General features: G+C 35.1%; 1 long non-coding RNA gene across 2 annotated transcripts in view; it reads right to left on the bottom strand.

The window, feature by feature from the left end:
• The window catches only part of LOC123242516, a 36,970-nt gene that overhangs the window by 2,845 nt on the left and 12,723 nt on the right, over positions 1–21,402 (bottom strand). For both annotated transcript variants that reach the window (XR_006505818.1, XR_006505819.1), the window contains exons 2-3: positions 6,855–6,918; positions 4,922–4,992 (exon numbers count right to left, since the gene is read on the bottom strand). This is a non-coding gene — a long non-coding RNA (uncharacterized LOC123242516). The remainder of the gene's footprint in view (positions 1–4,921; positions 4,993–6,854; positions 6,919–21,402) is intronic.

Raw genomic sequence — 21,402 nt, 5'->3', positions numbered from 1 at the left:
AGTATCAGTGTGTATGTTACAGTTCCGTAGAAGGACAGAAAGACTCTGAGCCAGACATCTAATTCATTGAAGAATGAAGGAGAGTGTTCTGAAAGACTGAAGACAATATGTGGGATGAAATTGTGCATTACTCCCCAATATGCATTGATTATTTTATAAAAAGGAGCAATTTGCAACACAATTTTATTGAAAATACTTCAGCCCAATATTAGAAGAAAAACAGGAAATTCATTTTGTAACAATGAAAATGATCAACACAAGAACCACAAACAATACAATTCCCAGACATTAACAATAGCTAATAAAGGAAAGATATGGCATAAATACTTACTGATTAATATTATATTTTGGGGGTGAGCAACTTTGGTATGATCATGGTTCCCTAAGTCATATTATTTGAAATGAGATCAATTCTACATGCATGTAGCAGAAGTGGATATAAATGAAAGATTTGGCTAGTTTCATTTACTATGGCCAATCTAGACAGACCCACAAGAAACAGAAAACCTAAAAAATACCAGTATTTTCTCCTCTTGAGGCAACCTTCACAGGCTATTTGACCTTGCACATGATTCTGTATTCTACTGTATATGTAAACACAACCATATTTAACATCATAAAATTATTTTTAAAATAGATGAAAACTAGAATAATGTTAAATAAATGATACAACAATCATTTCTCATCAGACCAGGCTATGTATATTTCATCCTGTTTTGTGCTAGAGGATAAAATCAGTTCTGGACATTTTCATTTCAATGGACTTCAAGTATTCTGAATCCCACTGCATTCCAATAACACCAACACAAATAACTGTACAGAGTCTTTTGGGATACCTTGTATAAGTAGCCAAAGAAGTGTATTTGGTCCCTTCTTTTAATCATACTAGATGAACTTGGAAGTCAGAAAGTCAGTGCTATCTATCTAGCTAACTGCTCATGCAATCTGCACATTTAAACTGTATTGCATAATTTTCTTGCCACGTTACTTTAGAATTCTCTTTTGGAAGCTATTTTGCTGCATAGTACATTGATTATTATTAGTAATCATAGATTGGCAACTTCCTATAGAAAAAAAGTGAAGTTAGGTGCCTTCCACTAGGAAATATCAATCTCTCCTTTTGAAGATTAGAAGAAACCCCCTCTTTAAGTAGCTTTGTGTGTGTGTGTGTGTGTGTGTGTGTGTGTGTGTGTGTGTGTGTGTCTTTGATATTCTTCTCAAATATGGCTAAAGTGCCCCTTCTTCCTTTTTCATTACTGTAAGAAGTTTAGGGATAACCTAATTCCTATGAGAGAAATGTCAAAAATTACAAGTTAAAATCTTAAAAAACATGTCCTAAGAAATGGTTACTAAAACCCAAGAATTGTTGCGATGCTATAACCTGAAAAATGTTTCAAAGAATATTTTCAGCCTGAATTGTTGCAATGCTACAAATCCTTGGATAGACCTAAAAACCTGACTCAACTAAAAGTGGCAAACCTAAGGACTACTCCCATATGATTGGAAATGTTGGAATATAAAGAAAAGACATTCAGAACTGTTGGGAACAATTAAGGAGGATAGAAGGAGAGTAGAATAAGAAAACAGAAGATGGGAAAGTGGAGATAGCATTGTGTTGGATCTCTATAAAATCTGAGTAAATCTAAGCATCTGTGCTCACTAATTCTGAGACCTCTCAGACTGTGGAGCCTCTTTCTTTCTCACTCCCTTGGCCCTACTCCTCCTTGTAAGGATACTGTCTCTGCCCAGGCCTGTTTCCTCACTCTTGGCCTCCCCCACTACAGTGAGGATGCTGCCTATGCCCAGGCAGTGTTCCCTCACTCTATGCTGCTCCCCCCCCCCAAAAAAAAAAGGCATGTAAACTCTGCCAGCATCAAGTCTCTGGTCTGCTCATTAGAGTGATTCATGGGGGAACGAAGCCCCTAAAACTTCACTCCACACAGACAAAAAAAAAATCTTGATTGTATTATAACTGTGAACTGAATAAACCTCAAAGGTAGAGAGGTGGTAAAAGGGAGAGTCTGTTAGTGGCAATGGGAAGCAAGGAGTAATCCAACTGCCCTGTTATGACCAATTAGTCAGGAGGAATGAATTAAAGAACAACCTTTGTTGGAAAATGTAGATAGAAAAGATATGTCATTAGGAAGAAGCCAATAACTCAATAGTTAAAGTTTAAAATGAAAATAGTTTGTTACCTAGGGAGCAAGCATTCCACAGAGCACAATAATAATAATAATAATAAAAGTAACTTTATAGAGGAAGGTTGGGGAAGAGTTTGTAGGTATTAAGAATAGGAATGGGAGAGTCAATGGAGATTTCAAAAATGGAAACTGGGTACTCAGAGTCACTGCTCCAGTTATGATGGAGGAGGGAACATTAATTACTGAAGAATGCCTTTCTTTATCTTTCATGTACAAACTTTATTTTCTAATAGCATAAAAGCACTTATTATATCTATATATCTTATATAATAATACCTATGTGTCTTATGTATATACAATGATATTAACATATACTTTGACATAGAATATTACTGAAATGCAGGAGTAGCTAAAGTTATAGAGAAGGGCATGAGTTGCCCCCCCCCCCCCCCCCCCCCCCCAGACTGAAGTTTTTTTTTTTTTTTTAAGTTTTAAGGACTTTTTTTGCAATTTTTCTTTTTTTATTATTTTCAATTTGATTAACATCAACATTTCCTGTTGCTAGTTTACCTTCCCCAGTTCCTTTCACTATTTTTTCCCTCTTCCCACCCATTAATCAGAATTTCCACTGGTTTTCTGCTATTATGGATTGTATGGAGAATAGTAATTTCTGTTTTGTTTTGGTTTGCTTATTATTTGTCTTTCTTGAGTTCTCTTAAAGATCTTTGTCAGAGAGCTTAAACTTCATTTTGTTATTTCATATAACTATCTTAACTGGAAGTCTAAGTTAGTCTTTGTTTTAACACTCAATTAGGGCAGCTAGGTGGCACCAGTAGGGCAAAGTAGAATAGAGAATTTGGAATCAGTAAGACAAACCTCAGACATTTACTAGCTTGGGCAAGTAACAACCCCTGTTTGCTTCTGTTTTCCTCCTCTATAAAATAAGAATATAACATCAGTCTCCCAGGGTTGTTGTAAGTATAAAACTAGAAAATATTTTTTAAGCATGTAGTACAGTGCCTACCATATCATAGACACTATTATTGTTAATAAGTCCTACAATGAGATGACCATGTGTCTTTTGAAATGTTTCTTTTTTACTCTTAAACACAAACTAAAACCAACTCTACTAACTCCTTTATCTGCTTAAGAACCTGTGAGCTAAAGTTTAACTTTTGCAATTTCATTTTCTTCTTGTTTTATATAGCAAAAATTGCAATATGGATGTGATTTAGCTCTTCTATTAGTATATCAATTCATTTGTTGTTAGTCCAATTTTACATTTAAATTACCAAAAAATGAACGTTTTTTGAGTCTTAAAAACTCCTCAGTCCTCTTTTTACTCTTAAACACAAACTAAAACCAACTGTACTAATTCTTTTATTTGCTGAAGAACCTATGAGCTAAAGTTTAATTGATGCAATTTCATTTTCTTCTTGTTTCATGTAGCAAAAATTGCAATATGGATGTGATTTAGCTCTTGTTATTAGTCAAATTTTACATTTAAATTACAAAAAAATGAACATTTTTTGATAGTCTTAAAAACTCCTCAGTTTTCTATTTTTAAAAGTACCTTGTGACTTATTGTGTTTGTTAGAATTCACTTATAAATTTCTGGTTGTGGAATTTTTCTTTTTTCCCTTGTGAAATCATTTGTGGCTTCTTTGATTTTGCTAATATTGCATTACTTAAATGTTGTTCTTCTTTTCTTAATTGTGGTTATTCATCTATTTTCTGCAAGCTCTCTCAATTTTATTAAGCATATAATTGGGCAAAAGTTTCAGACAATTCCCTTATTTCCTCTTCAATTGTTATAGACTCTCCTTTTAAAAAATATAAATAATTTGTTCTCTCTTTTTTCTTTCAATTTTATTTATTTCTTTTAAATTTTTTATAATTTCTACTTTGCTCTTTGGGTATTTTTGATTTGCTGTTCAAAGTTTTAAATTTGCATTCATGCCCATTTAATTGGTTTGTTCTTTATTTCTTTTGCTGTAATTTATTTACCTTTCAGGACTGCTTTAGCTATATCTTACAAGTTTTGCTATGTTGTCTCATTATTGTAATTTTGGATGAAACTTTCTATTGTTTCTATTTATTGAACTACTTGTTCTTTAGTAACATATTATTTAGACCTCAATTGCTTTTTAATTTTTTTTACATGTCTGTTATTGAATGTAATAAGTATTTCTGATTTTCCACATTTTTATGAGGTCTTCATGTCCTGTGCTCAGTTTTTTTAGAAGTATTTAAAAAGTCCTTTCTGTTCTCATTCAGCAATTGGCAGATATCTATTGCATCTAAGTTTTCTAAAGTTTTAGTCAGGTACTCAACATTTTTCTTATTTATTTTTGTATTCAATTTGTCCAGATCTAAAAGTGATGCAGTAAGATGTATTTATACTTTTGCTCTCTATTTCTCCAATTCCATTAATGTTTAGGTTTTTTTTTGCTGAGTGCATATAAACTAAGTATTGATAGCAATTCATTAACTGTGGTAACTTTAATAAAAATTCCATCAGGGAAATTGTCTTATCTATATGATTTATTTTATCTGTCTTTTGTCTATATTTACAATAGTCTTATTTGAAATTATGATTGTTACTCCTGCCTCCTGTAAAGTTTTACTGACCCATGATAAATTTTGCTTAATTTCTCATTTTTACAAGAATCTTCATATTTCAAATATATTTCTTATAAACAACATATTAGATTTTACTTTATAAATCATTCACCAAAAACCTTCTATTTTATAAATTGATCTCTCATTTAAATTCATACCTGTGATAAATTACGTATTTCCCTCTATCTTGTCTTCTTGTACATTTTCCTTGTTTTTTTCTCACTTTCTCCTTTATAAATAAGAAGTGGTTAAAGAGAAAGAATTTAACACTTTGATACCCAAATATGAAACATCCTATTTCTTCTTTGTTTTAATTCCCTTATCTTTATTCAAATCTGATTCCCAGTTTTTACTCTTTATTCTCAAGTTATAATTATTGATGGCACCACAGTATTATTCATAAATCTTTTAAGCAATTTTATGAAATAGCTTTCTGACAACACTATAATTATGATAACCAAGAGAACAGCCCTAGAAAAAAATAGGGTGCACCTCCCTTCTTTACAGAGGTGGGGAAAAATGGAATATTGCATATACTGTTAGACTTAGTTGATGGGTTGGTTTGTTTTGCTGAGCTGCTTTTTTTCCTTCCATTAAAAAAATTAGTTGTTACAATAGAAAACTTCTTATGTATAAGGAAACAAGGAGAAATACTTGGATAATAAGATTCTACAAAAATAGAATATGTCAATTGACATTTTCAAAAATAAATACCATTCTCATGTAAAGAAAAACATTCGAGAGCAGTTTTATTCTATTTTTTTGAAAAGATGTGACATTTAAAATGAGTGTGAAGACACGTTTGTCTTCTCAGTGTTAACACACTCAGGAAATTGTTCTATTTTTTTTTTTCTTTTAAAAACTAGGTAGTTCTTTTGCAAAATTGTCCTGGCACTCTTTTACAAAGGAGCTTCCAATAACTGCTATCACATGGTGACAATTATGCTTGATTAAGCAGATCCAGGAAGCACTTGATTGACTTTTTCCTATAAATGCTGACATTCTGCAGCCAAAGGAAGAACTATCACCATTATTTTAAATACCTTGGCCATTTCCCATTAAATCTTTCAATAATATAATTTTTTCCCACAAGAATAAGGTTTAGCATGGTTTTGATGTCTGGCCTTATTAGTAGACAGTCATTTTTGTGATGCAGTTTGAGAAGTACAGGTGGAGAATCCTTGCCCTCCAAATCAACCTTTCTGCCTCTTACTCTTTAATTACTCCATTTTTTTGAGTCTTAAGTCTTTGCTGTATTGAAATAGCTTCTAATAATACAAATTCCCCTGAGATTGAACAAACCTTAGCTGATATCATGTAAGGAATGCCTTACATGATGTCTTCCAAATATGTCCTTAATGAAATTCTTGGTAAAGCTGAACTGAATAGAATTCATAATAGAACTCTGGACATGAGAGGAAGGGTTACTAATGAAGTTCAAGAAAGATAACTTCTCCTTTCAAACAGTTTTATCCTGCTTATGGGCAACTAATGTTGCTCTTTAGTGCTCTGATACTCTAATTTTCTTAAAATTCAGTGTAGTGCTTGTACCTATAGTCTTCCTAACTCTTCTCTTTGTCTCTTCTACTTCTAAGTCTAGGAAAGATTTCTAGTAGCCCTCATTATACGACCTCTTCATGTTGACATTTTAGTATCTGCCTCATATTTCTTGCAAATGAAAATGGAGGTATAGTTGGCAAGTAGAATGGAGAAAAGATTTTTTTTTAACTGTCATTACATGAACATTTTGATAACAAGATAATTTTAAATGAAAATTTCCTCAGCAATAGACAGGCAAAGGCAAATGCATACAGAGCTTCTCCATTGAAGTCACAGTCTACTGCTCAATTATTATAAGCTGCTACTTCTGGCTCCTCAAAGACTCTGACACTGATCTCACCAGGCTGGAAAAGTTTTGTATACTATGAAGACAAGCATAGCAAAATACAAATAGGCTTATCAAAAGAACATTGGCCAAAAGGTGTTGGAACTTTTTTTTTTTCCTATAATTGATCATAAATAGACTGTGAAGTCAGCGAATAATTGTCTAGAATGTGATGGTTGTGAAAGTCCTAAAATTAAAAAAAGTACATTTCTTCTCAGCCTCTCAAAATCCTTGATCAACCTTCCAGGCTTGGCTCAGGTGCCCCTTTCTCTGTAAAGAAAAGTAAGAGGTGTCTTAGTTTTGGTGGAACTAACTAAAGGAAATGGCTAAGTAAATTGTGGTATATGCATTTAATGGAATATTATTGTGTCATAAAAAAATAAAAGAGACAGACTCATAGAAAACTGATAAGACTTTTAAAATAAATTGTGAAGTAAACAGAGCCAGAACAATTTATATAACATTGTAAAGAAAAAAAATTGGAGAGAAAACTTAAGAATCTCTGATTAAGATAATGATCAACTACAACTCCAGAGGACCTATAATGAAACATGAGGTGCATCTCTTGATGTGGAGGAGGATGGGGTAATGAACCCAAAGTCCAGAAAGAGATCTATATGTTGGACATGAAAATAGAATTAAATGTTTTGACCGTAATGTTAACACTTTATCAATAACTAAAATTGCTACTTCTGTGGTGTCATTTCAGGAATAGTAATTTCAGAATATAAAATAAGGTTAATTGACCTTTTAAAGTAGCACTCACAAAAATTGTATTGTCTACATACATTTAGCATAAAATGGATTGAAAGTAATTTGTTTTCATTGATATTCACTCTTCCACAATCTATTGTTAACTACTCATGTGAAGCGTTCAGATAGTATAAATAGGATAAACATTTTTTTTCAAATAAACGGAAGTTTCACTTGAATAGATTTTAATTAAATGAACTCCATTGCAAATGTAGTTGCTACTGAAATAGTGAGAAATTGTACTGTAAATTGTAGTCCTGTTATCTAGAATCTGTAGTTGCTGAATTATGTTACTGTAAATTTGAACATCCTCTTGGCAAAGACGATCACAAGTGTTTTCCAGCGCTTTAGAAGTAAGAAGCCTCTCCACATAACACATTGAATTATACTTCTATTATGAATTATGAGTTAAAAACAAAGTTCTTTTCAAACCCAACTGTATAAACACCTGTTGATCAGGGCAGTCAATCTTCAAGATATTTCATCTAAACCTTTTGTTGTCTAAGAAAACTGATTAAACAAACTATAGTAACAATTCAGTAAATTTTTGCCCCAGTGAAATGGAAAATAATGCTAGGAATTTAGATTTTCAGATTTTATGCAGAGACTTTAAAAAATATGGTTCAAATATCAGTATTAAGTTCATAGTAGTAATGCTACCATTTATCCAGTGACTCAGGTTTGTAAATTGAATCATCATCTACTTTTTTCCCCCTTCATCATCCCCAATATTCATTCAGAAAACAAGTCTTGATTCAGCCTCCATGACATCTCAGCATCTTGACTCCTGTCCTCTTAGAAGGCTACTATCCTCATTTTGGTCCACATAACATTTTACCTTATTTATTTTCATAGCTTCCTAATTGATTTTCCCTTACTTTCATTCTCTTTCTAATGCACACTCTGTCTCAAAAGTCTTCAGTGGCTCCTCACTGCTTTTAAGATTATATAAACTCCTTAGCTTGGAATTTTGTGTACATCTGACACCAATTTACCTTTTCATGTTAATTACTCCCCTTTAGGTACATTATTCACACCAGCTGACCTACTAATTATTCTCTGAACTGTGTATCTTTTTTCTCCCATGAATTTTCACAAGCTATCACACACGTATGTAATGCATTTCTTTTTAAAATTATTATTAATATAATTTATCTACAAGGTCCTAGCTCCTTCCTAGCCTCCCTGCATCACAGTAGGCATCTTCCAGGAGACAGACATGTTCATTCAAATTATGTCTTTCAGGTTCATTCTCTGGAATTTATTCTTCAAGAATTAAATCTATAGCTGTGTATAATGTTCTTTTGGTTGTACTCATTTCACTGTTCATTATAATATGCAGTTCTTTCCAAGTTTTATTAAAATTATCCTGCTCATCATTTCTTGTGGTACAGTAGTATTCCAACACAATAAAATACCACAATTTGTTTAACCATTCCCCAACTGATGGACATCTACTCAGTTTCTAGTTCTTTGCCACCACAAATAGAACTGCTTTAAATATTTTGGAACATATAGGTACTTCTCCTTTTCCCCTAATTTCCTTGTGAAAAAGACCCAGCAATTAAGTACTGCTGAGTCTGGAATGCATTTCTTAGTTTCTCAAAATTCTTATCTACTTTCAAGATTCAGCTCAGGTGCCACTTTCACTTCCATTATGCTGCACTCCTCCATTTATATTGTGATAATTTACCTATATACATATAATATCCCTCAATAGAATGTAAGCTCATTGTGGCAGAGACAAGTTAGGTTTTGACTCTTAATACATCTTCTATAATAAAGAGTTCATAAAATAATGTTAAATATAATTAAATGTCTTTGGCAAAAATTACATAAGAGGCCATGCCAGATTAACCTAATTTTCTTTCTCTTTTTTTGAATAGGGTTGCTAAACTAATATATCAGGGAAATGTTATAGATCAGGGGTTTCCAAATAGGGTATGCATATCACCAGGAGGTACAGGAATCTTATCAAGAGAGCCTAAGGGATCTTTTGGGAAATAACTACATTATCCTATTGAAATATTTCAGGAGTAGTAAAACATATTGACCTAGAAAAAAAATCAGCAGGAATTATACAATAGATCACCTAGTTGATCACTCCAATTATTTCTAGTCAATTAAATTATCATTGGAGATGTTGGAAAATATGATATATGAATATAATGTAATACAAGATTATTAAATTGAATACTTTATGAAAGACTTTATGAAATAATATCTAGTATTCACCAAATTATAGTTATCCTTACATTTCTCAATTTCTTCAAGGTAGTTCCTATAATGTATACCAAAATAGATGCATTCGGAAAAACCCAGAAAGATTTTATGAAATTAGTTAAATGAGCAGAACTAGGAGAACAATTTATAAAATTAGTATAATAATGTAAAGGAAAATAACTTCAAAGGACTTATCAATTCTGATCAATAAAATAACCAGTTGGAATTACAATCCAAAAGATTTACAACAAATCATGTTTTCTCTACTTACTTTCAAGGATTAGAAATACAGAATGAGGTATCCACCATCAGACTTGGACAATGTGCACATTTGTCTTCCTTGGCTATATATATATATATATATATATATATATTTTTTTTTTTTTTTTTAAGAAAGGAGGATTTCTACTATGGGGGAGGAAAATTTTAAGAAGCAATTGGAGAGTAGTGATGTAAAAAAAGAGCAAAAAGTAAAGGCATCAATGAGATATTAAAAATAAACAGAAAAGAACATAAAGAAGTTTAGAAAGTGACAAACAAGCAGAGCATATCTGTTACTACCATATTTAATTGACATATACTTCAAAATACAGAATGTAATAAGAATTTTCACTATATATTGTTATATATTAATTTTTATTAGATATTATAATTTTGTATTGATCATTATTTTCTGTCCTTTATATATTGAAATATATAATTTCATATATTCACATATGATACACAACTAATAATTCATAAGTAAAATTCATAAAAAAGAAATTTTAAAAAGATATATGGGCTTAATGGATTGTAAGCACAATATGAGTTAATAGTATAATGTGGCATCCAGAAAAGCTAATGATATCCTGGGCTTCATAAAGAAAGGAAACGATTTCAAGAAAAAAGAGGTGAAAGATTCTCTCGTACTCTGCTCCAAACAAACCACAACAGGAGAGTTGTGTCCATTTCTGGCCACCAGAGTTTAAGTTAGTAATTATATAAAGGGGTACAAACAGGATAATGAAGGGACAAACCATCTCCCATCTCCATACTTTTATACAGCTTATAATTCCATCCTTGTAATGCATTCCTATGTCACTTTTGCCTTGTGGGATCCTTAGCTTTCTTCAAAGTTCAAGTCAAGTTCCATCTCCCATAGGCAGCCTATTCTGATCTGCCCAGTTGTTAATGCCCTTTCCCTGGCCCCTAGAAATTAGTCTTTATTGTGTGTGTATAAACATACTGTATTAATTAGAAACATTTTTGCTTGCACTCTATCTCCCAGAATTCTTTCCTCATCCCCAAATACCTTTTTCTTTTTTTTTTACATGTGTCTTTACATTATTTTTATATAGTTCTGTAACTCCTTAACTTTTTTTCCACATGTGTGATTGGGAAAGGAGGCTTTTTACTCTAGCTTTTTTATGTTAGTTATTAATAATAAAATCTTATTAAATATAATACTTAAAACATTGGATATTAATTTTGAAGCTTACAGTTTGGCACCTATGAAAGGATTTTAATTCTCAAGAATTCTTTACTCAGTTCCCCAAAGAGAGCCACTTTTTCCTGCCTGCAGAGGCCATGACTACTCCACTCCGCCACTGCCTGGAGGCATCTGTGCCTTTTTTGTTGTTCACAAGCTACAGCTGCTCCCAGCTCTCCTCACCCCCCCTCCTACCCCAGCGCTCCTCAATCCCCCACCACCACCATGCATAGCCCACCCACCCCCTCAGTAAGAGGGAAAAGGGGTTTTTTGGTTGGATATATTAATATTTAAAGGTGTGGTCACCAAGGAACTGAATAAATACCAATTCCTAAATGTGATGTTATATGAATTTGTTGGATTTTATTCCTAAAATGATTTTAGTAATTCATTTACAAAATATAAGAGAGAATGGAAGTAGAGAGATGAGAAGAGGGTAGAGTGAGAGATCTAACTTAAAGAATTAGATTTGTATTCAAGTCTGGGCTTCACTCTGGCAGGGCTCTAGAGACCCAGCTGGAGAGCCTAAAAGTCAATTAACAAGGGGTTTAGTCATGAGGGCTTCTCCCAATCAGGGGCCCCTCCAGAGGCTAAGGTAGTCAGCCTTCTTCACTCATCAGGCGTAGTTCTAAGGGAAAGATTTAAGTACAGCCTCACCAAAGTCTCAGGTTCTCAGGTCCAGAGCTCCTCCAGGTCCAAGTCACAAACAAGAAGAAGCTCCTTCAGATCCCAGACACGAACCAGAAGAACCCGGATGAACTCACTGAACTTCTTTTTAAAGGGGCTTCTTTTGTGTCACTTCTTGTGCCATCCTCTTAGTTTATGTGTCCAATCACAACAGTCTCTTTTCTTAGGACTGCCCAGGAAGCAGTCAGTAAATTTTGATTCTTCACTCACTCTAGCACACCTGGGTCAACTTGTGAGTTAAGTGGAGTTGTTTATACTTTTGGTGATTAGATTTGAAAATGGATAAGGTAGAGTTAATCTCATTATCACAAGGACCTCAGCTGTAGCTACTGCTGCCCCAGAAACTATTCTGGCTCCTGCCACTTCTGCCAATCTTGCTCCACCTCTTGCTGCTGCCTGCTCCCACTGCCCTGCTCACTGCTTCTCGTAAGTTTCAAACTCCCTAGACAATCCAAGCCCAGTGAGGAGGGGGTGGTCCCTTTCCCTTACCAGGCATCTGGTTTGCTCCTAACCTCTGCCATGCTTTTCTCTCTTAGCAGAGGGTCCTGGTCCACCCTCCCTGCTTTGGCCCTGTCTGCCATGCTTCTATCTCTCCCTCTAGAGTGAATTTGCTTTTGGGACAAGTGCAAACCCAAACCCCACCCTTCTTTGCAGTCAGAACCTCCATTTTGGTTTGTGGCAGACTGAACCACCCTAACCAGGCCACTTACTTCCACCCCCACCCTAACCACACCCATTACTCCCACTCCCCACTCTTTAACAACCCCCTTACCCTCTATACCACTAGAGGCCAGAACTGAGCACTCAATTTTTCCTTTCTCTGCTGAGCTGCAGTGCCTATTTTCTGCCACCAGAGGGCAGCAAAAACAACTAAATAAATGGAATTGTAAAAAAAATTTTTATGAATAAAATCCAACAAAATCATATAACATCACATAAAATAAAAAAGACAAAATACCCCTTACTCTATCCCCACTTCTAATAATAATTTAAAAATTTTAAATATAAAAATACATTGAAAATTATTTTTTCCATTTTCCTTTAAACCACTCTTCTAATTACAACAAACAAAACAAAAATAAAACCTGAGCAGCATGAATGCTATTCTACAGGAAAGCCTTCTGGCTTTTGCTCAATTAGGAACTTTTAAGGTTCCAGATTGCCTCCTTCTCCTTATGTTGCTTGGAATTTTCCTTTTTCAAATTCTGAATGTTAAGTCACAACAGGCTTCACAATGGAGAATGCAGGCCAACATGTAAATTCAGTTGGACAATTTCATGCATTTCTTTCATGATCTAATGGAAAAGGAGGATTCTATCCAAAACATGTCTGATTTTTACAAGCCTGTTCCTGAATTACCAAAAGAGGAATATCCTATTTTTCCTGAAAAAGAGACAGAAGACCCCCTCACCTATATCTCAGGTGCAGAACTTCTTCTCTCATGCACAGCAACTCCTGGCTAACTCTTCCTCCCCTGCTCCTTCTCCTAATGCCCCATTTCCCTTGTCCCTTCTACCACCCCACAACCAACCCCAGCCCCAAGGAAATCTCACCCTCATACCATACTGGTTCCTATCCATGCTGCTTTGGTACCCCCACAGCCAATTCCTAGGAAACCACAACCAGTTACTGATTCTTATGAAGGCCTTTTCCCCTTAAGGGAAGTGCCTACAATAGGACACAATGGGGATGTGGTAACCTTAATACACCATACATCTTTCACACCCTAAGATATAAAGGAATTGAAATGCAATACCCCTAGTTATGAAGAACCAATTGTCATAACAAAAAAGATGGCCAACATATTTTTTCAATATAATTCTTCTTCTAAAGATGTTGAAATTTTGCTCCCGGCTTTTCTAACAGAATGTGAAAAAATAAGATCATCTCTGATGTTAATAAAGTCTGAGGTCTCAATGAAGCACACTGGCCATCTCAGAATCCTGAATTGGACTATAATGACCCTGAGGATTTTTTGCAATTATATTGTTATAGGGAGGCCATTCTAAAAACAATATGAGAATGCTCTGAAAGACCAGATGCATGGATCCAATTTAAATACCTTAAACAATCTGATGATGAAACACCCTCCCAATTCATGGATAGGATTGTTGACCTTGGGGTTAGGTACCTGGACATTGATCTTTCTACAGAAAGGGTTATTAGGCAAATAAAGTGACACTTTGTCTACAACTCTTGCAAAGTGGTCCAGGATTACTTTAAAATGCAATGCCAAATGTGGCCTGAGATGGATCTTGACAAGTTGAGGAGAACTGCTGTTTATGTCTCTAGAGGTCAAAAGAAAAACAGGAAGTGACTAATGATTTAATGGCCATGTTTCAGAAGGAACTAAAATCTTTAAAGGATAAAATTTATAAACAAGAAAAAGGAAAGGATACCAAACCAATGACACTAGCCCCTTTCCAATAATCTAACTATCAGTCTCTTACCTGCCACTTCTGTGAGAAGAAGGGCCATATAATGATGAACTATAAGAATTTGTTCCAGGCAATCAGAAATAATATCCAGTTGAATAACAAACATAGAAACAATTATAGAAATAATACTTACAATAATGATTTCAGGAATTGCAATTTTAGAACTGATAACAATTCTAGTAATATAAATCAGGCAACTGATAACTCATACCAAATGACCCTGCAACAGTATATCTTGAGTGGAACTCATCCCCCAACCACTAAGGGTGCTCTTGCCCCTCAGGGGAGAGCCCAAGGAACTACCCAAAGATTATTAAGGTGTATGGGGGGGGTTGGGGTACAGGATTCAGAGGATACAACCTTTGATTTTTCCAGACACTGATGTCTTACTGCCCGTTGTCCCTATCTACTGCCTCCCCATACTGATGAACCCCACGTAACATTAAAGGTTGGTAATGCCTATTATGAATGTCTTTTGGACACCGGAGCCTCCAGGTCTGTATTGAAGAGTACACTTGATTCAGATTGCAATTCCATCAGATCAATACATATAATGGGGTATTGGGGACTCCCTTAAAGGTTCCAAAGCTTTCCCCTAGAATTGTGTTTGTGGAACCCTTAGAAGTGGAACACTCTTTCCTCTTGATGCCCGGCTCTCTTATAAATGTTTCTGGGGAGAGATATTTTATGTAAGCTTAGAGCTAGATGGCTCCATGTCACTGAAATTGCCTGAGGAATACTTAACTTTGCTCCCTGTACTTCTTTCACATAGTCATGAAATGAAGGAGTCTCTCACTTTTGAAATCCCAACTGATATACCTGAGTCTCTCTAGGCCACATTGTCTTTTGATGTTGGCTTACTTAAATTGGCTGTCCCTATCCAAATTAAAACAAAATCTAGCCCACTTCCTTCCATTCCTCAGTACCTTCTCTCAAATGAGGCAATTAAGGACATCACCTCAGTAATAAATTCACTAATTGACCAGGGCATCATAATTTCCTGTAAATCTGAATACAATATGCCCATCCTGCCTGGTAAAAAGCCAAAATTGGGGCCTGATGGCAAGCATCTCTATCAATTCATCCAAGATTTGAGGGCTGTAAACAATCAAGTTATAAACCTTGTAGTTTCCAACATAAACACTATTATTTCTTCTATTCCTAGCACAGCTACATACTTTACTATAGTAGACTTGTAGTCAGATTTCTTTTCTATACTGATACATGAGGATTCCAGGCATATATTTGCTTTCACCTGGAACGGTTCTCAGTGAATCTGGGCTCATTTGCCTCAAGGGTGCGTGGACAGCCCTACATTGTTTACATAATTCTTAACTGCTGGTACAGATGCCATTAAATTTAAATACAGACATTTAATTCAATATATAAATGATTTGCTCTTGGCTTCACCAAATGCTGAAGCATGCCAAGAGGATAGCAAGCATCTCCTTTTGGAGCTGCATAAGAGAGGCCACAGGGTCTCCAAAGACAAAGTTCAGTGGTATATACCCAAAGTACAGTATTTAGGTTTCATTTTAACTGCTGGGTCCTGTTTTATTTCTCCTAAGCATATTGAAAGTATCCAAAAATTAAGCACTCCTATCACTAAAAAGCAATTGAGGATGATACTTGGAGGAAAAGGATTTTGTCGGCAGTAGATCCCTTGCTATGGGGAAATCACTAAGTCCCTTGTATCACTCACAAAAACCTTGGTCCCTGAATCACTTAAATTGGAAACAGAATACCTAACAGCTCTTTCAAATTTAAAACAGCCTATCCTGTCTGCCCCTGTTCTAGGCATCCCAAATTATGGTAAACCATTTACCTTATATTCTTTTGAACAGAAAGTGTAGCTTCAGGTGTTCTAACTCAACTTTTGGGACCTGCTCAATGCCCAATAGTCTATTATTCAGGCCAACTGGCCCCAGTAGCTTCAGGAGCACCACCATGCCTTAGAGAAGTAGCTGCCATGCCTTTGTTAGTAACCAAATATGATAATCTAGTATTAGGATGCCCTCTGACCATAATGTGCCTACATGAGGTTGGGGCATTGTTATTAAGACACAGGACACAGGCATTTACTGATCAAAGGATTATGAAACATGAGAAAACCCTATTGAAAAGTGAACATATCACGTTAAAATATGGTGAAGTTCTTAATCCTGCAACCTTGCTCCCTGATTTGCCAGTTTCCAGAGAACATTTACATGATTGTACATCTTTAGTGTCCATTGCTGATAAACCCCATAATGATTTACTGGACACCCCTTTGGATAATTCAGATTTAATAATATTCACGGATGTTTCTTCATTTATGCGGGATGGCATGCGCTATACAGGAGCTCTGGTAGTTACCAAGTTTGATACTCTGCAGTCAGCTTCCTTACCCTCAAATGTAAACTCACAAGGTGCAGAATTCACACCTTTGAAACATGCCTGTATCATTGCAAAGGATAAAAGAGTCACAATTTACACAGATTCCCATTATGCATTTGGCATATGTCACACCATTGGCATGCTATGGCTTCAGAGGGGATTCTTAATATCAGCTAGAAAAGGTATTGCCAACACAAACCTTATTACTGAACTTCTTTCTGCCCTTCTGCTCCCCAAAGCCATAGCTGTCATTCACTGCTCTGCACACACAGGTAGCACTGACCCTGTCTCCAGGGGAAATAATCAAGCAGCCAAAACTAGCGGCCTTGGAAGGACCTGAATTAATTTTGCCACTAATAATTACTGATGATTTGGATCTATCCCTTTCCTATAAAGAAAAGGAAATGGAAAAATGGAAGCAAAAATTTAAAGCAAATCAGCTTAATGGAGAATGGGTGTCAGCTGAAGCAAAACCTCTCTAGAACTTTCTATAACCAAATTTGTCACTCCATCCATAAACATGGTCATTTAGGCATCCAAGGCATTGTGGACTCTGTTTAAAAAGTAGGGATAGCACCTTGAATAACTACAATTGCCTCCAAAGTATGTACAGCTTGTCCTACTTGCCAGGCCTTTAATCAGCATGGTTTTCGTGGAAAAGCTTTTGGTGGGCATCCTCTCGCTTACACACCATTTGAGCATTTACAAATGGATTTTATCTCTATGCCAAAAGCTGGACAGTATATATTTTGTCTGGTCATAGTCAATCAGCTGACCAGGTGGTCTGAATCAATTTCTACTGCTTGGGCCATAGTGGCTTTTGTTGTCAAGGTCTTCCTAAAAGAAATGATTCCTCGTTTTGGACTGCCAGTACTTATTGATTCAGATAAAGGAACTCACTTTACTGATTTGGTCTTATCACGAATTTATTCATGTTTGGGGATAACTCCTAAATTTCATATACCCTATCATCCCCAGAGCTACAGTCATATTTAAAGAATGAACAAAGAACTTAAAACTATGATTGACAAATTGTGCATGGAGACTCATTTAAAATGGCCTGAAATTCTACTTCTGGCCCTATTTTATCTCAGAAGCTGATCCAGAGGTGATATACACATCTCACCATTTGAGATGCTATTTGGACATCACCTATTCAGGCAAAACCATTTACCCCTGCCTATACATCATTGTTAGGAGGGGATACAACCATCTCCACATATATCAGACAATTATAAACTAAACTGCAAGAACTCCATGACTTTGGAGTCGTTCTTCAGGCAGAGACTTCTTGCTTCATGATTTAAACCCAGGCAATAACATGTACATAAAGAATGTCAAACGTGCTGGGTCAAGGACTGTTCCAAGACCTATTGACTACATTAACAGCCATTAAAACTGGGGAGAGGGACTCATGGATTCATTGTAGCTCTGTAAAATGAGTACCTTCTATTTATAATGAATAATTGCCTATACTGATTATATTCGACTATTGATTGTGATAAGACTTCCAATTGCTGAATCTGTACTACTTTGTTGCACTGTATTTGGTTGATCCTTGTACTTGAACAAATTGCCCTTCTGGGACAATACATATACTACCTTAAAAAAAGGATATCTGCATTAGTGACCTATATTGACTTCATGTGCCTTTTGTACCATTTTGTGCCTTTTGTGATTTTTTTTGTATTTTCTTGAATGTATTATTGCTTTTATACCTCCATTGCTTTATCTACCTCATTTGTACTTACACTGTGGATCATGGCAAGTTAGAGAGGAAATGAATCTTATTTTTTGAAAAGTAGCCTCTATACTTTACCTCTCTGATTGGGAAATATACACATTTTTAATATGTTTCTTTCTGTTCCTACATGTGGCATACAGTATTTGATTTTTTCTCTCTCATTTTTTGCATTTGAAGCACGTCACCAGTATTGAAAAGATTTTTTTTTACAAATTTGATTTTTGCAATAGTATAAGCTAAGATGTCCATTTGCCTAGCATATAAATGCATACCCAAAAAGCTTTGGACTATGGAGATCTGCCACTAAAAATAAATATTTAAATAAATAAGTAGTTATTTAAATATTATGAGACATTTGCTCAATGAATGTGTCTAAATCAAAGAGAAACAGACCATAAAGGGGCATAGAAGTTAACCTCCTGTGAAGTGCCACACTAGCACAAAAGGTAAAAGAGACCAAAGCAATCCTACGGGATTGATGACATTCTGCACAAAGAGTACAAGGACTTGATCATGTGTGAGACTTGAGGTTGCAACTGTTTAACGTGTGATAAATGTAGGACTTCCTATATCAAGTACATAACATCAATTGTTCTGGTTCCATTATCCCAGAAAGTGAAAAAAAGGGTCAAACTGGAAAATGCTATTTCCCACTTGTTTCAAGATCTAGTCTCTTTTCTATTTTCTTTTATAATGTGACAACTTACTGTAGTCCAGACTGCTAAATTAGGTTAGTGAGTAATTGTTATTACAAAGCTTATGGGACAAGGATTGCTATAAGAACTTCTTTTGATTTGTGAATTTTTTCTTTTTCCAAGAATTTTTTCACATTTTTGATATTCTATATTTTGCTCAGAAGTTATTTTTTAATTTCTTTAGATTCTTTGATGTTTTTGATAATTGATTCATATGGCTTATTACTCGACCATGTATCCCTGTGTGATTTCTATGTCTATCTTTGTATCCTGCTCAGGGAGGAATGTCTTATTATCCTCCTCACAGGGAAAGACTATGTTATTGCTGTAAACTTTGATTTGAATTTGAGTCCAGTTTAGAACAAGAGACTACTTCCCAGAACCCAGAAAGTGAACTTTTTGGAGAAGGCACCATGAAGATGCCTACAGAGATCACACGCTACACCAAAAGATCCATGGTGAACTTTGAGGTGTGGTGAATTTGAACTATGGGGGGTTGAATGTATTTGTTTTGAATGTACACTCTTATGCCAAAGGGGACTGCCCCCTAATTGGCTTTTTGTCAATGCACCTAACATTGGTTTTGTTCCTCCTTTTCTCTTTTATTTCCCTTTTGCCCCTAAATTATTGTAATTTCCCTCTAAATACTGTAATATTGTAGTTTTAAGTTGATTATGTTTCCATGATCCCTTTGGGGAGACTTTTTTAAAAAAAATCCTTATCTTCTGTCTTGGAATCAATACTCTATATTGTTTCCAAGACAGAAGAGTGGTAAAGGCTAGGAAGTGGAGGTTAAGTGACTTGCCCAGGGTCAAATAGCTAGGCTGAGACAGCTAGGTGGCCCCTGTCCTTCATTTTCAAAAAAGACCAAAAGGTAGGGTGCTATCTTGACATATATACATTGGATTTAAGTGAGTTAGAGCTGCACAAGTCCTTATCATCACTGTTGCAGAGTCATTGAAATCTAATGGCAAGGCAAAAGCCAGTAGGACTGTAGATGGCTTAGGATGCAGCCTGCCTGCTTCAAATGACTTTATATGGATTTTGGAATAAATTGCTCTCATCTACCCATTCCACCTAAGGAAATGTTCACATGAAAAGTAGATGAGAAGCCGTGAAAAGGGCTTAGCAAACCATCACACCAGAGATATTAATCTTCCTCGAACACCCATACACTCCAAGTTTTTTTTATTTTGTTTATTGCATATTGAATGTATAGTCAAATGGTATTTTGTTGGTTATTCTCATTAGAGAGTGATACTGGCTCTCTATGCTTTATTTATTTTGTTATTGCTTGTGTTTTTCCACAGGGAAAAGAAACCTGCGTCTAGCATTTATCTATAGGCTCTCTAATACCTGAGTGTGATTAAGAGAGGAGATTGGGGATTTCAAAAAGGGAGGGAAAGAGAGGGGGGAGGGAATTTAATAGACCCTAAAAAATAATAAGAGGGGAACAAAAGGGAGGGGATGGAAAGGGATGTAAACTAAGGGTGGGGATAAGAGGGACTGATGAAAAGCAAACCACTGGTTTAAAAGGAAATAGCAAAAGAAGAAAGGGCAAAACTAGAAGAGGATATCAAAATGTTGGGGAATACACAGATGACAATCATAAGTCTGAATGTGAATGGGATGGATGAACTCACCCATAAAACAAGCAAATAGCAGAGTGGATGAGAAACCAAAATCCTACCATATGTTGTCTACAAGAAACACATGAGGCAGGTAGACCTATACAGGGTAAAGGTAAAAGGCTGGAGCAAAACCTATAGGGCTTCAACTGAGAAAAAGAAGGTAGAAGTTGCAATCATGATATCTGAAAAAGCCAAAGTAAAAATAGATCTGATTAAAAGAGATAGGGAGAGTAATTACATCCTGATAAAAGGCAGTATAGACAATAAAGAAATATCAGTACTCAACATGTATGCACCAAATAGTATAGTATCAACATTTCTAAAGGAGAAACTGGCAGAGCTCAAGGAGGAAATAGATAGTAAAACTATACTAGTGGGAGACCTGAACATTTCCTCTATCAGATCTAGATAAATCAAACCAAAAAATAAATAAGAAAGAGATAAGAGAGGTGAATGAAATTTTAGAAAAATTAGAGTTAATAGATATGTGGAGAAAAATAAATAGGGACAAAAAGGAATACACCTTCTTTTCAGCTGCACATGGTACATTCACAAAGATTGACCATGTAATAGGGAATAGAAAAATGGCAAACAAATGCAAAAGAGCAGAAATAATAAATGCAACCTTTTCAGATCACAATGCAATAAAATAATAATTAGTAAGGATACAATTAATTAGAAATTAAATAATATGATTCTCCAAAATCAGTTAGTTAAAGAACAAATAATGGAAACAATT

Source organism: Gracilinanus agilis, chromosome 3 (assembly GCF_016433145.1).
Source record: "Gracilinanus agilis isolate LMUSP501 chromosome 3, AgileGrace, whole genome shotgun sequence".
NCBI lineage: Eukaryota > Metazoa > Chordata > Mammalia > Didelphimorphia > Didelphidae > Gracilinanus > Gracilinanus agilis.
This window is presented reverse-complemented; position numbering and strand designations above follow the sequence as displayed.